Source organism: Peromyscus maniculatus, chromosome X (assembly GCF_049852395.1).
Source record: "Peromyscus maniculatus bairdii isolate BWxNUB_F1_BW_parent chromosome X, HU_Pman_BW_mat_3.1, whole genome shotgun sequence".
In the NCBI taxonomy this organism is placed as follows: domain Eukaryota; kingdom Metazoa; phylum Chordata; class Mammalia; order Rodentia; family Cricetidae; genus Peromyscus; species Peromyscus maniculatus.
The window spans coordinates 4534449-4548000 of record NC_134875.1 but is presented as its reverse complement, the minus strand read 5'-3'; positions in this window follow the sequence as shown (position 1 = coordinate 4548000).

Sequence of the window (13552 nt, the reverse complement as noted above, 5' to 3'; positions counted from 1 at the left end):
ATTAATGCAGAGGGAAGATATTATATTGGAATGGATATTTTTACCAAATAAACCAAATAAAAAATTAAAAACTTATGTGGAAAAAATCTCTGACTTGATTTACAAAGGAAAAATGAGACTTCGTCAATTAGCAGGCATAGACCCAGCAGAAATTGTCGTACCATTAACTAAGGAGGACATTGAAAAATTATGGACAGAAAGTGAACCTTGGCAAAGAGCTTGCAGTAATTTTTTTGGGAGAAATTAACAGCAAATATCCCAAAAGCAATAGAATTGATCTTATAAAGAGAGCTGATTGGATCTTGCCTCGAATTGTACGGCAAAAACCCATATCTGGAGTTCGTACATTTTATACAGATGCCAACAAAGAAGGAAAGGCAGGTTACAAATCAGAAAATTTAAGTAAAGTGGTTCAAAGTCTGTATAATTCAGTTCAAAAATCAGAATTGTATGCTATTCTGTTGGTATTAATGGATTTTTCAGAACCTCTCAACATAGTAACTGACTCTCAGTATGCTGAAAGAGTGGTGTTACATATTGAGACTGCAGAATTTATCCCTGATGCTTCAGAATTAACTTCACTATTTATTCAATTACAAGATACAATCAGGAAAAGGAATCATCCTTTATATATAACTCACATTCGATCCCATACTGGTCTGCCAGGCCCTCTAGCACAAGGCAATGATGAAATTGATAAATTATTGATAGGAAATGTGCTGGAGGCCTCAGAATTTCATAAAAAACATCACGTCAATAGTAAAGGTTTAAAAAAGGATTTTTCCATAACCTGGCAACAAGCCAAAGAAATAGTAAAGAAATGTCCTACTTGTTCCTTCTACAATCAGACGCCATTACCAGCAGGATGTAACCCAAAGGGTACTCAGAGAAATGAAATCTGGCAGATGGACGTGTTTCACTTTGCAGAATTTGGAAAATTGAAATATGTACACCACACTATCGATACTTATTCAGGATTTCAATGGGCAACTGCTTTGAGTTCTGAAAAAGCTGATTCTGTAATCACTCATTTGCTAGAAGTTATGGCCATCATGGGTATACCTGCACAAATCAAAACTGACAATGCTCCATCATATGTCTCTGTTAAAATGAAACAGTTTTTTGCTTATTACAATATAAAGCATATTACAGGCATACCACATAATCCTACAGGTCAAGCAGTTATAGAAAGATCAAACAGAACTCTAAAGGATATGCTAAATAAACAGAAATGGGTAACAAAAACCCCCAGAAATAGACTGCATAATGCTCTTCTAACTTTGAATTTTCTGAATGCCAATGAGAAAGGAACAACAGCTGCAGAGAGACATTGGATAATAGAAAAAACTACAGAATTAAATCAGCCTATATACTTTAAGGATGTGCTGACCTCAGAATGGAAACCAGGGTATGTATTACATTGGGGACGTGGTTTTGCTTTTGTTTCTACAGGAGAAGATAAGCTGTGGGTACCTTCAAAATTGATAAAGTTTCGATTTGAACAAGAGAGACCTCTTAATTAGAGGAGGTGATAGTTCATCAACCAGCATGAACATCCAATTTAAACTAACTTGTATCAATAAAACATGCCTTTTCATTTCATCAGATAATAACTTGCCAAAAAGGAACATCCCCAAAATTAGTCTTGGGGAAAGGTTTTTGTTTTTGTCTTTTAGGAGAATGAAGGTTAAGGAATCTGAAGAACACTGGACAAATGAGACAACTGAAGAAAAGGGACAAATCATCTATCCCAAGAAACAGAGTGAAACGGTGTATGGGTATATATTATCTAAAAAAATTTTATGTCTTCCTAAATGTTTGTTTCTGCTTTTCTCTAAAGATTTAACACTCTTGGTTTTCTAATAGTCCCAGTTCAATTAAAATTTAAAGCTGACTTTGGAGTTGGAGAATGGCTCTCTCCTTCTTTAAAATCAAGCATGTTGTTAAAAGGAAAATGCAAACTCTCTGTATCATGCCAGAATAAGAGCCATCTTCTGCTATGGTACAGGACAAAAGCAAAATTAATTAAGGGACTATTCTATTACTAATCTCAACTCTTTGATTCTATTCTGATTCTTTAAACTTTTCTCAAAGTATAAATTTTATATCAAAATTTACAAGATTAATATATATATATACATTTTAAACTTTGTTAAGATATGAATGGTCACATAGAGTACTAACTAATTCTAGAAAAAAGGCTAGCTGCATATATATGTTTTTGTGTTCGAGTCTCTTATCAGTTTTCTGCAGGAAATCATGGCCAGGCCTAACATCAACTGAAGTCTCCAGAAAGAAGATGGGGCCCCACAACAACAACAATTCCACGTGGACAATAATAATATCATTAAGCTGACAAACATCATCCATAGATCAGCTTTGAACTACAAGGTGCTCAGAGCAAATTTGAGATGACTAGCTGAGATGATCCAGTCTCAAAGACTACTTGAATAAGGACTTGAGATAAACCCTCAACTTTGGCATTATACACAGACTGGATAATGAAGGATATAGTTACCTCTCCTAGAATTTGACAATTAACCTAAAATTTTTCTTTCAGGATAAAGAAAACTTCGCCCATACCCAACAGGAAGCAATTTTAAGAATACGACGCCCACATTCCCAAAGAGGTGGTGTGGGGCAGGTGGTTTTTTGGTCTTTTAATGGGTTTTGGGTCTGGGATAATTTTCAGTATTTAGGGGGGTTGGTTACAAGTTATTGTCAAGGGTTAGGAAAAAGGCTAAGCAAAGGAGATTAGATTTAAGGTTCTTGTTTAAAAAAAAAAGAGAAAGAAAGAAAAGAAAAAGACAATTACTAGTTTTAAATACTTTACATTGGATTGAATTGTTTTATATTGTACACAAATTTGAAACTGATATTGTTAGAAAATGCTATATGTATATTTCTAATTGTATTTATTCCATCCATTTAACAATGTAATGCAAATTTCTGATCCTTGAATGTTATTATTATCAACTATTAGGATATAAAGAAATGAAAGCTAGTAGTTAGACATTATCATAGAACTTGTAGTCATATTAGATATGTTTTAAAAATTGAGCAGAGATGTTTTAGACAGGTCATCTTCAAACCCTTCAGAGATCTACAGAATATGGCATTTAAAATGTTTTAATAACTTAGAAAATTTTTCTTTTTTGAGACATGTCGGCTCCTGGCAGTACCAATCTACTTTAGAGAAAATATGGGCATTGAAGAAACTGCATATGGAGTCAACTTTCATTCTGGCAAAAGTTAGCCACTAGACAACAAAGTATCCTCGAATCAACAGGACAAAATGGACAGACAGATCACGAAACAAGGGACTACTGATTCTTGCCAAAACAAGTGTGGTTATGGCTTTATCAAAAGGCATCTTCTGAGGCCAGGACAATATGGCCCCATCCCTGAAGTGGCCTTCGCATCCGGAAAAGGTACGGTGCCCTTTTCTTCGAAGGCAGCTTAACAGGCAGAGGGCCGATGGATTCTGTTGTACAATGGAACAGCAGCTGAAAGCTCATGCCTCTCAAAAGTAGACTGGCATTTAATAGAGGGATGTGGAGAAGAAGGGGATGCTGAGATGAAGCCATATATACACAGCCAAGAAGAATGGACAGCTGAATTAAAAAACTGTCAACAATTTCCAGAATTTAAAATCCTGAATCATGACAGGACACTAGTGGAATTCAGGTGTTTCTGGTACGTGGACTGCTCTCACCCAATGTGAGGTTGAACTGTTGACCTTGTATACATCCTACATCACAAATGAGTCTGTCAGATACACTAAGCCTATAGGCTGAAGATGATGCCCCAACACTGCGGAGAAACCTCAGGTGACTGCCCAGGCAGCTGGCTGTTTCTGTCAACTCACAAAATTTTTTGGAAGTTGCTTGCATGCACTTCCTGTTTTTATTTTTGTTAGCTACTATTATTCCCTTCTTGGGTCTCTGAGGGAGTTGAAGATTAGTTAGTTATGGTTGAAGATTAGTTAGTTATAGTTGAAAATTAATTAGGATAGAAAGTGCATTAGATACATCTTGGATTTACCAAAATAGGATAGATAATGGAATTATTTTCTCTGATTTGTCAAATACCTGTTTAGGTATTTATTACTTGTATATATTGTATATAGTTATTGTACTTTTGTATATAGTTTTTCTTTTGTTAGTTATAACCTTTTGCTTTCTTTTTCTTTTTATTAAAATAGAAAAGGGGAAATGTGGTGATAATCTAATTGTACTGAATTATTATTTTGATTGTATGTTAATAAATAAAGTTGTCTGGGAGTCAGAGCTATTAGAGCCATAGCAAGAGTGTGGCGGTGGTGGCACACGCCTTTAATCCCATAGATATCTGTGTGTTCAGGGTCAGAGCTATTAGAGCCATAGCAAGAGTGTGGCGGTGGCGGCACACGCCTTTAATCCCATAAGATCTCTGTGTGTTCAGGGATACAGCCAGCATTGGAGACATATGCCTTTAAGACCTAGGGGGCTGTACATTCAGACAGTGACGAGGCAGTCATGTGTTTGGGTTTACAACCAATGAGAAGGCAGAACAACATACTTTAAAAAAACGAACCGACAGGAAGTAGGTCTCTTTTCGCGAAGCTGGGACAGCAGGAGGAAGGGTGAGATTTTAGCTCTGAGCTCTGACTTCTCGGCTTTCTCTTTTACATTGTTTCTGTGTTTCTTATTTAATAAGATGGTTGGTTACATCTACATTCTTATATTATATAATTTTCTTGACTGTTTTATATAACTTTGATTTAATCTAACTACCAAATCCTGCAAGTAATCTTTACTATTTCTCTTCTCATACCACAAATAAATAGTTTCTGTTTCATGTAAATGCATAGATTTTTATCTGTTGCTAACTGCATTCCATCACTACAGAAAGAAGCTAGTCTCTACAATAATTACAAAAAGCAATGACAGGGTATTTATAAAGGTAATGAAATTATATTATCTCCGCATTATTTCTTCAGTAACTTTGGACTACATTTAGAATGGTACAGAAAAATTGCAGCCTGCAAAGTCGAATTGAAGCTGGCCTGGATTCCTATGACTTCATATCTCTCTCATACTTACTAGTCACCTAGGCCGTCTTGCTCATGCCCCCTCCTAATCTAGCTCTTTCTTGCTCCATGCCACTTGCAAACACTTCCTTTCTTTGTATATTTACTCCTGTCTCTCACTAGTCAACTTTCAAAAGGATGCCAGCGACTAACTCTGTTTACTTCAGTAATCTGTACTTTGTTGTCCTCATTGCACGGATCTCAGTTTGTCTTATGATTGGTAAGCAGAATTTTATGTTGAATAAATAATAAACATTTTGCTAAATTCTGACATACAAAAAAAAAAAAGAAAATGGTGGCACTCATGTCTTTAATCCTAGCATTCCAAAAGCAGAGATTCATCTGGATCTCTGTGAGTTCAAAGCCATACTGAAAACAGCCAGGCATGGTGACACACACCTTTAATCCCAGGGAGTGATGGCAGGAAGCAGAAAGGAATATAAGGCGCGAGGACCAGGAACTAGGCCTTTTTAAGCTTTTAGCTTTTAGCAGCAGTTCAGCTGAGATCCATTTGGATGAGGACTCAGAGGCTTCCAGTTTAAGGAAACAAGATGAGCTGAGGAATTGGTGAGGTGAGGTTGGATGTGGCTTGTTTTGTTTCTCTGATATTTCAGTGTTCACCCCAATACCTGGCCCTCAAGTATTATATTAATAAGACTATTTAAGATTCATGCTACAGGTAGGGGGTCAATCTAAAACACTGAAAAATAGGGAACTGTAATCCTATAACCATAATACTGAGAGATTGGAAACAACAGAGGGGTGGCTATGTTCCATGTGACACTGGAAGAACCTGGGAAATAAGATGATTATGTTACCAAAAGAGATGCAGAAAATAAGTGTACCATTAGAAGGAGGGGCCCAACAGAGACTCCCTTCCCACCCTGAGGGGAAAAACCCAACCTTGACTGTCTTAGAATTTCTATTATTGTGAAAAGACACTATGACAATGGCAACTCTTTTAAATCATTTAATTGGGGCTGGCTTACAGTTCAGAGATTTAGTCCATTATTGTCAAGGTGGGAAGCATGGCAGCACGTAGGCAGAGATCATATGCCTGTGTAGTTTAGAGTCAACATCCAGACTGGCAGGCAGCAGGAAGAGAGTGATACACTGAGCCTGGCTTAAGCATCTGAAGCTTCAAAGCCTACCTCCAGGGGCATACTTCCTCAAAAAAAGCCACCCCTACTCCAACAAGGCCACACCTCCTAATAGTGCCACTCCCTATAGGTCTATTGGGGCCATTTTAATTTAAACTACCACACTGACAATTGCTCTTTCCCAATGAGATTGGCCATAAATAGTATCAGAAGTGTTACTGCCCTAGACCACATTGGTGCTAGGGCCAGGAATCCTTCTGCATTCTGTACCCTTGATAAGGTTCACCGTTTGCTTAATCATTTCCAATCAAGAATTGGTCAGCATTGCTGGTTGTTCCTGACTCCCTGACCCCCTTACTACATAGAGGTATGGATCAATCAGACCATTGGTCCACCAGCAAGTAAAAGCAACTGTAACTGGGAAGAGCCTAAGCTAATACTGGGGGATCTACAGGAAGTTGGATGTGGAAAGCAAGGGCATTTGAAAAGGGACTGTAAACAGGTCCTTCCTAGAAACAATGTTTCTTCAAGGAACAATGGCAACAGAATGCCCCATCCTTCTGGAGTATGTAGAAGGTGTGGTAAGGGAAAACACTGGACCAACGAATGTAGACCAACAAGGGACAGGCAAGGTAATACTTTGCCTTGGTCTTTGGGAAACTTCCAGAGGGACCTCAGGCAGGCCCCCACAGCAAATCCAGTTCAGACCTTTCCTGCAGTCATAGAGGAATCCCCTACTCAAAGCAATTAAATAACCAAATGCCTATTGAAATAAATTATGTTGCTCAGGGTGATGAAACAGAGAGAATAGAAAATTCAGGAGAAAACATAAAGAAATTTTTTTGGCAAACTTCTATAAATGACCAAAGACCAAAATTAACAATAAAAATTAATGATGTTTTGTTGTCTGGTCTGCTAGACACAGGTATGGATGTTACCATAATTGCACCAGAATTTTGGTATCCAACTTGGCCTCTTCAGGAGGTAAAGGTTCAACTGTTAGGAATTGGGACATTATCTCAAGAGAAACAGAGTGCAAGATGGCTCGAATGTATAGGTCCAGAAGGACAGAGAGGAAAATTAAAACCATATGTGGCTAATATAGCTATGAACCTGTAGGGTTGATACCTGTTGCAACAATGGAATACACAGATTAACATCCCTCCAACCTCAGAAACAAATCATAAACTAGCACATGTTTCTGAGAGAAATATTAGAAGATATTATTCTAATGAGTGGTCACCAGCAATCCATATTATACAAGAACAGGGCACAATAACTGATGATCTTCCAAAGACACCAACAGCTCTACCTTTAAAATGGTTAACAGACAAGCCTGTATGGGTTCAGCAATGGCCTTTAACAACAGAGAAACTCCAGGTTTTAGAAGAGATGGTAGAAGAACAGTTAAATGCTCAGCATATTGAAGAATCAAGCAGCCCTTGGAATTCTCCTGTATTTGTTATTAAAAAGAAATCTGGTAAAGGGAGAATGGTAACGGACCTTAGAGCAATTAACAAAGTAATTCAGCCAATGGGCTCTCTACAATCTGGAATTCTTTTGCCTACTCTGTTACCAAAAGGATGGCCTCTCATAGTTATTGATTTAAAAGACTGTTTCTTTTCAATACCCTTACAAGAAAAAGACAGAGAAAGATTTTGTTTCACAATGCCTACTTAAAGTAATTCTCAGCCAGTTAAAGATTTCAATGGAAGGTCCTCCCACAGGGAATGTTGAGTAGCCCAACTCTGTGCCAATATCTTGTACAACAGTCATTGGAAGTGATATGTAAAAAATTTCCTAAATCTATAATTTATCATTATATGGTTGATATTTTACTAGCTGACTCAAATGCAGATACTTTAGAAAGAATGTTTGAAGAAATAAAGAAAATTTGGCCTTGCTGGGCATTACAAATTGCTCCTGAAAAGACACAAAGAGGAGATTCTATTAATTATGTAGGATATAAAATAGAGCTAAAAAACATTAGACCCCAAAACATGCAAATTAGGAGAGATAGACTACAGACTCTTAATGACTTTCAAAGATTATTGGAGACATTTCTTATCTATGAACTATTGTTGGGGTAAAAAATGATGAACTGAAGAATATGTTCAAAACCTTAGAAGGTGACAAGGACTTAAATAGTCCAAGAGAATTATCACCTGAAGCTGAGAAAGAATTGGCCTTGGTAGAAAAGAAAGTACATGAAGGGCATGTGGATCGTATTGATCCAAAGCTGGATTGCATTTTGGTTATTTTACCTTCTAGAAATTCTCCTACTGCAATATTAATGCAGACGGAAGATATTATATTGGAATGGATATTTTTACCAAATAAACCAAATAAAAAATTGAAAACTTATGTGGAAAAAATCTCTGACTTGATTTAGAAAGGAAAATTGAGACTTTGTCAATTAGCAGGAATAGACTCAGCAGAAATTTTCGAACCTTTAACTAAGGAGGACATTGAAAAATTATGGACAGAAAGTGAACCTTGGCAAAGAGCTTGCAGTAATTTTTTGGGAGAAATTAACAGCAAATATCCCCAAAGCGATAGAATTGGTCTTATAAAAAGAGCTGATTGGATTTTGCCTCGAATTGTATGGGAAAAATCCATATCTGGAGTTCATACCTTTTATACAGATGCCAATAAACAAGGAAAGGCAGGATACAAATCAGAAAATTTAATTAAGTGATTCAAAGTCCTTATAATTCAGTTCAAAAATCAGAATTGTATGCTATTCTGTTGGTATTAATGGATTTTTCAGAACTTCTCAACATAGAAACTGACTCTCAGTATGCTGAAAGAGTGGTATACATATTGAACTGCAGAATTTAATCCCTGATGAGTCAGAATTAACTTCACTATTTATTCTATTATAAGATACAATCTAGCACAAGGCAATGATGAGATTGATAAATTATTGATAGGAAATGTGCTGGAGGCCTCAGAATTTCATAAAAAAAATTATGTCAATAGTAAAGGTTTAAAAAAGGATTTTTCCATAACCTGGCAACAAGCCAAAGAAATAGTAAAGAAATGTCCTACTTGTTCCTTCTACAAGCAAATGCCATTACCAGCAGGATGTAACCCAAACGGTACTCAGAGGAATGAAATCTGGCAGATGGACGTGTTTCACTTTGCAGAATTTGAAAAATTGAAATGTGTACACCATACCATCGATACTTATTCAGGATTTCAGTGGGAATCTGCTTTGAGTTCTGAAAAAGCTGATTCTGTAATCACTCATTTGCTAGAAGTTATGGTCATCATGGGTATACCTGCACAAATCAAAACTGACAATGCTCTATCATATGTCTCTGTTAAAATGGAACAGTTTTTTTTTTTTTTGCTTAATACAATATAAAGCATATTACAGGTATACCACATAATCCTGCAGGTCAAGCAGTTATAGAAAGATCAAACATAATTCTAAAGGATATGCTAAATAAACAGAAAGGGGTAACAAAACCCCCAGAAATAGACTGCATAATGCTCTATTAACTTTGAATCTTCTCAATGCCAATGAGAAAGGATGTGGTTGAAAACTAGATAGTTGTAATTTCCTCAGTTATGATAAAAAATAATTTAGATATAAAACCTTAAACTCACAAATATAAGATAGATAGGACATCTTCTTTAGTATTGTAACTGTAATTCTTGCTCAATAATTGTTTTGTTATATGTAATTTTACCATGTTAAAGTTAAAACCTTACTTTTTAAAAAAAAAGAAAAGGGGAAGTGCTGTGGATATCACTCTATATAAATAAAACACTGATGAAATGTTTCAAATAAGAGTAGAAATATATGTACATTATAACAAATATAGTTCTGTATTTGTATCAATATACAAATTATCTTAAACAGGAGTATAAAAATAGTTTACATTTGTATCAACATATAAGATTCTATAACAGTACAAATTACAGTGCAAATTATCTAAGGTTGCTATTTTACTAAGTTTGTTTACTAGTATATACAATGATTTACCATCATATCTTATACCTATCCGTTCTATTTCTTCTCCTCCCACCCCTATTTTTTTTACAATCCTGAGTTAATATTTTCTTCCACCCCCAACCCTATAACCGTCATCCATAACCCTGAGAATTATGAAACCTAAGGGAGAAGGGGCGTCGTTTTCTTTTTTTTTTTTTTTTTTTTTTGGTTTTTTCGAGACAGGGTTTCTCTGTGTAGCTTTGCGCCTTTCCTGGAGCTCACTTGGTAGCCCAGGCTGGCCTCGAACTCACAAAGATCCACCTGGCTCTGCCTCCCGAGTGCTGGGATTAAAGGCGTGCGCCACCACGCCTGGCTAGGGGCGTCGTTTTCTTAGAATTGCTTCCTTCCGTTTAGGGGGTGATGTTATCTCTGTTGGGTACTGTGAGAAACATGTATCCTGGTTTCTATTCTGAGGTCAGCACATCCTTAAAGTATATAGGCTGATTTAATTCTGTAGTTTTTTCTATTATCCAATGTCTTTCTGCAGCTGTTGTTCCTTTCCCCAAGACTAATTTTGGGGATGTTCCTTTTTGGCAAGTTATTATCTGATTAAATGAAAAGGAAGGTGTTACTGGTATAAGTTAGTTTAAATTGGATGTTCATGCTGGTTGATGAACTATCACCTCCTCGAATTAAAAGGTCTCTCTTGTTAAAATCAAACCTTTATCAATTTTGATGGTACCACAGCTTATCTTCTCCTGTAGAAACAAAAGCAAAACCTCGTCCTGTTGCTGGAGGGCTTCTCTCCAGGTTCCCCAAGCCCCGCAGTCCCACAATCCATTTATAAAATAATCACTCAGATGCTTATATCACTTATAAACTGTATGGCCGTGGCAGGCTTCTTGCTAACTGTTCTTTTATCTTAAATTAACCCATTTTTATAAATCTATACCTTGCCACGTGGCTGGTGGCTTACCAGAGTCTTCACATGCTGTTTGTCCTGGCGGTGGCTGCAGTGTCTCTCCCCTCAGCCTTCTGCTTCCCAGAATTTTCCTCTCTCCTTGTCCCACCTACTTCCTGCCTGGCAACCTATTTCTTGCCTGGTCACTGGCCATCAGTGTTTTGTCTTTTAGGAGAATGAAGGTTCAGGAATCTGAAGAACACAGGAAAAATGAGACAACTGAAGAAAAGGGACAAATCATCTATCCCAGGAAACAGAGTGAAATGGAATATGGGTATATATTATCTAAAAAATTTTATGTCTTCCTAAATGTTTGTTTCTGCTTTTCTCTAAAGATTTAACACTATTGGTCTTCTAATAGTCCCAGTTCAATTAAAATTTAAAGCTTACTTTGGAGTTGGAGAATGGCTCTCTCCTTCTTTAAACTCAACCATGTTGTTAAAAGGAAAATTCAAACTCCCTGTGTCATGCCATAAGAAAAGAGCCATCTTCTGCTATGGGACAGGACAAAAGCCAAATTAATTAAGGGACTATTCTATTACTAATCTCACCTCTTTGATTCTATTCTGATTCTTTAAACTTTTCTTAAAGTATGAATTTTATATCAAAATTTACAAAAATTAATATATATATATATATATATATATATATATAGAGAGAGAGAGAGAGAGAGAGAGAGTAGTAACTAATTCTAGAAAAAAGGCTTCAATTAGCTGCATATATATGTCTTTGTGTTCGAGTCTCTTATCAGTTTTCTGTAGGAAATCACGGCCAGGCCTAACATCAACTGAAGTCTCAAGGAAGAAGATGGGGCCCCACAACAACAATTCTATGTGGACAATAATAATATCACTAAGCTGACAAACATCATCTACAGATCAACTTTGAACTACAAAGTGCTCAGAGCAATTTTGAGAGGGCTAGCTGAGATGATCCAGTTTCAAAGACTACTTGAATAAAGACTTGAGATAAACCCTGAACTTTGGCATTATACACAGACTAGATAATGAAGGATATAGTTACCTTTCCTAGAATTTGATAATTAACTTAAAATTTTTCTTTTCAGGATAAAGACACTTTCACCCATACCCAGCAGGAAGCAATTTTAAGAATACGACACCTACATTCCCAAAGAGGTGGTGTGGGTAGGGTGGTTTTTTGGTCTTTTAATGGGTTTTGGGTCTGGGATAATTTTCATTGTTTAGGGGGGTTGGTTATAAGTTGTTGTCAAGGGTTAGGAAAAGGGCTAAGCAAAGGAGATTAGAATTAAGGTTCTTTTTTTTTTTTTAAAAAAAGAAAAATACAATTACTAGCTTTAAATACTTTACATTTAATTGGATTGTTTTATATTATATACAAATTATATATATTGAAATTGATATTGTTATAAAATGCTATATGTATATTTCTAATTGTACTTATACCATTCATTTAACAATGTAATGCAGTTTTCTGATCCTTTAATGTTATTATTACCAACGATTAGGATATAAAGAAATGAAAGTTAGTAGTTCAACACTATAATAGAACTTGAAGTAATATTAGCATGTTTTCAAAATTGAACATGTATATTTTAGATAGACAGGTCATCTTCAAACCCTTCAGAGATCTACAGAATATGGCATTTCAAATGTTTTAATAACTTAGAAAATTTTTCTTTTTGTTATGACTATGAGACATTCTGGCTCCTGGCAGTACCAATCTACTTCAGAGAGAATATGGGCATTGAAGAAACTGCATATGGTGTTAACTTTCATTGTGGCAAAAGTTAGCCACTGGACAATAAAGTATCCTTGAATCAACTGCTGACAACAGGACAAAATGGACAGACAGGACACAAAACAAAGGACTACTGATTCTTGCCAAAAAAGTGTGGTTATGGCTTTATCAAAAGGCATCTTCTGAGGCCAGGACAATATGGCACCATCCCTGAAGTGGCCTTTGCAATCCAGAAAAGGTACAGTGCCCTTCAAAGGCAGCTGAACAGGCAGTGGGCCGATGGCTTCTCATGTACAGTGGAACGACAGCTGAAACAGTTATTCTTTAAGAGTAAACTCACACCTCTCAATAGTAGACTGGCATTTAATAGAGGGATATGGAGAAAAACGGGATGCTGAGATGAAGCCCCCCCTCCACACACATAGCCAAGAAGAATGGACAGCCGAATTAAAAAAAAGTCAACAATTTCCAGAATTTAAAATCCTGGATCATGACAGGACACTAGTGGAATTCAGGTGTTTCTGGTACATGGACTGCCCTCACCCAATGTGAGGTCGAATTATTGACCTTGTGTACATCCTACTTCACAAATGAGTCTGTCAGATACGCTAAGCCTATAGGCTGAAGATGATGCCCCAACACTGTGGAGAAACCTCAGGTGACTGTTCAGGCACCTGGCTGTTTCTGTCAACTCACAGTTTTTTTTTTTTTTTTGGAAGCTGCTTGCACGCACTTCCTGTTTTTATTTTTTATTAGGT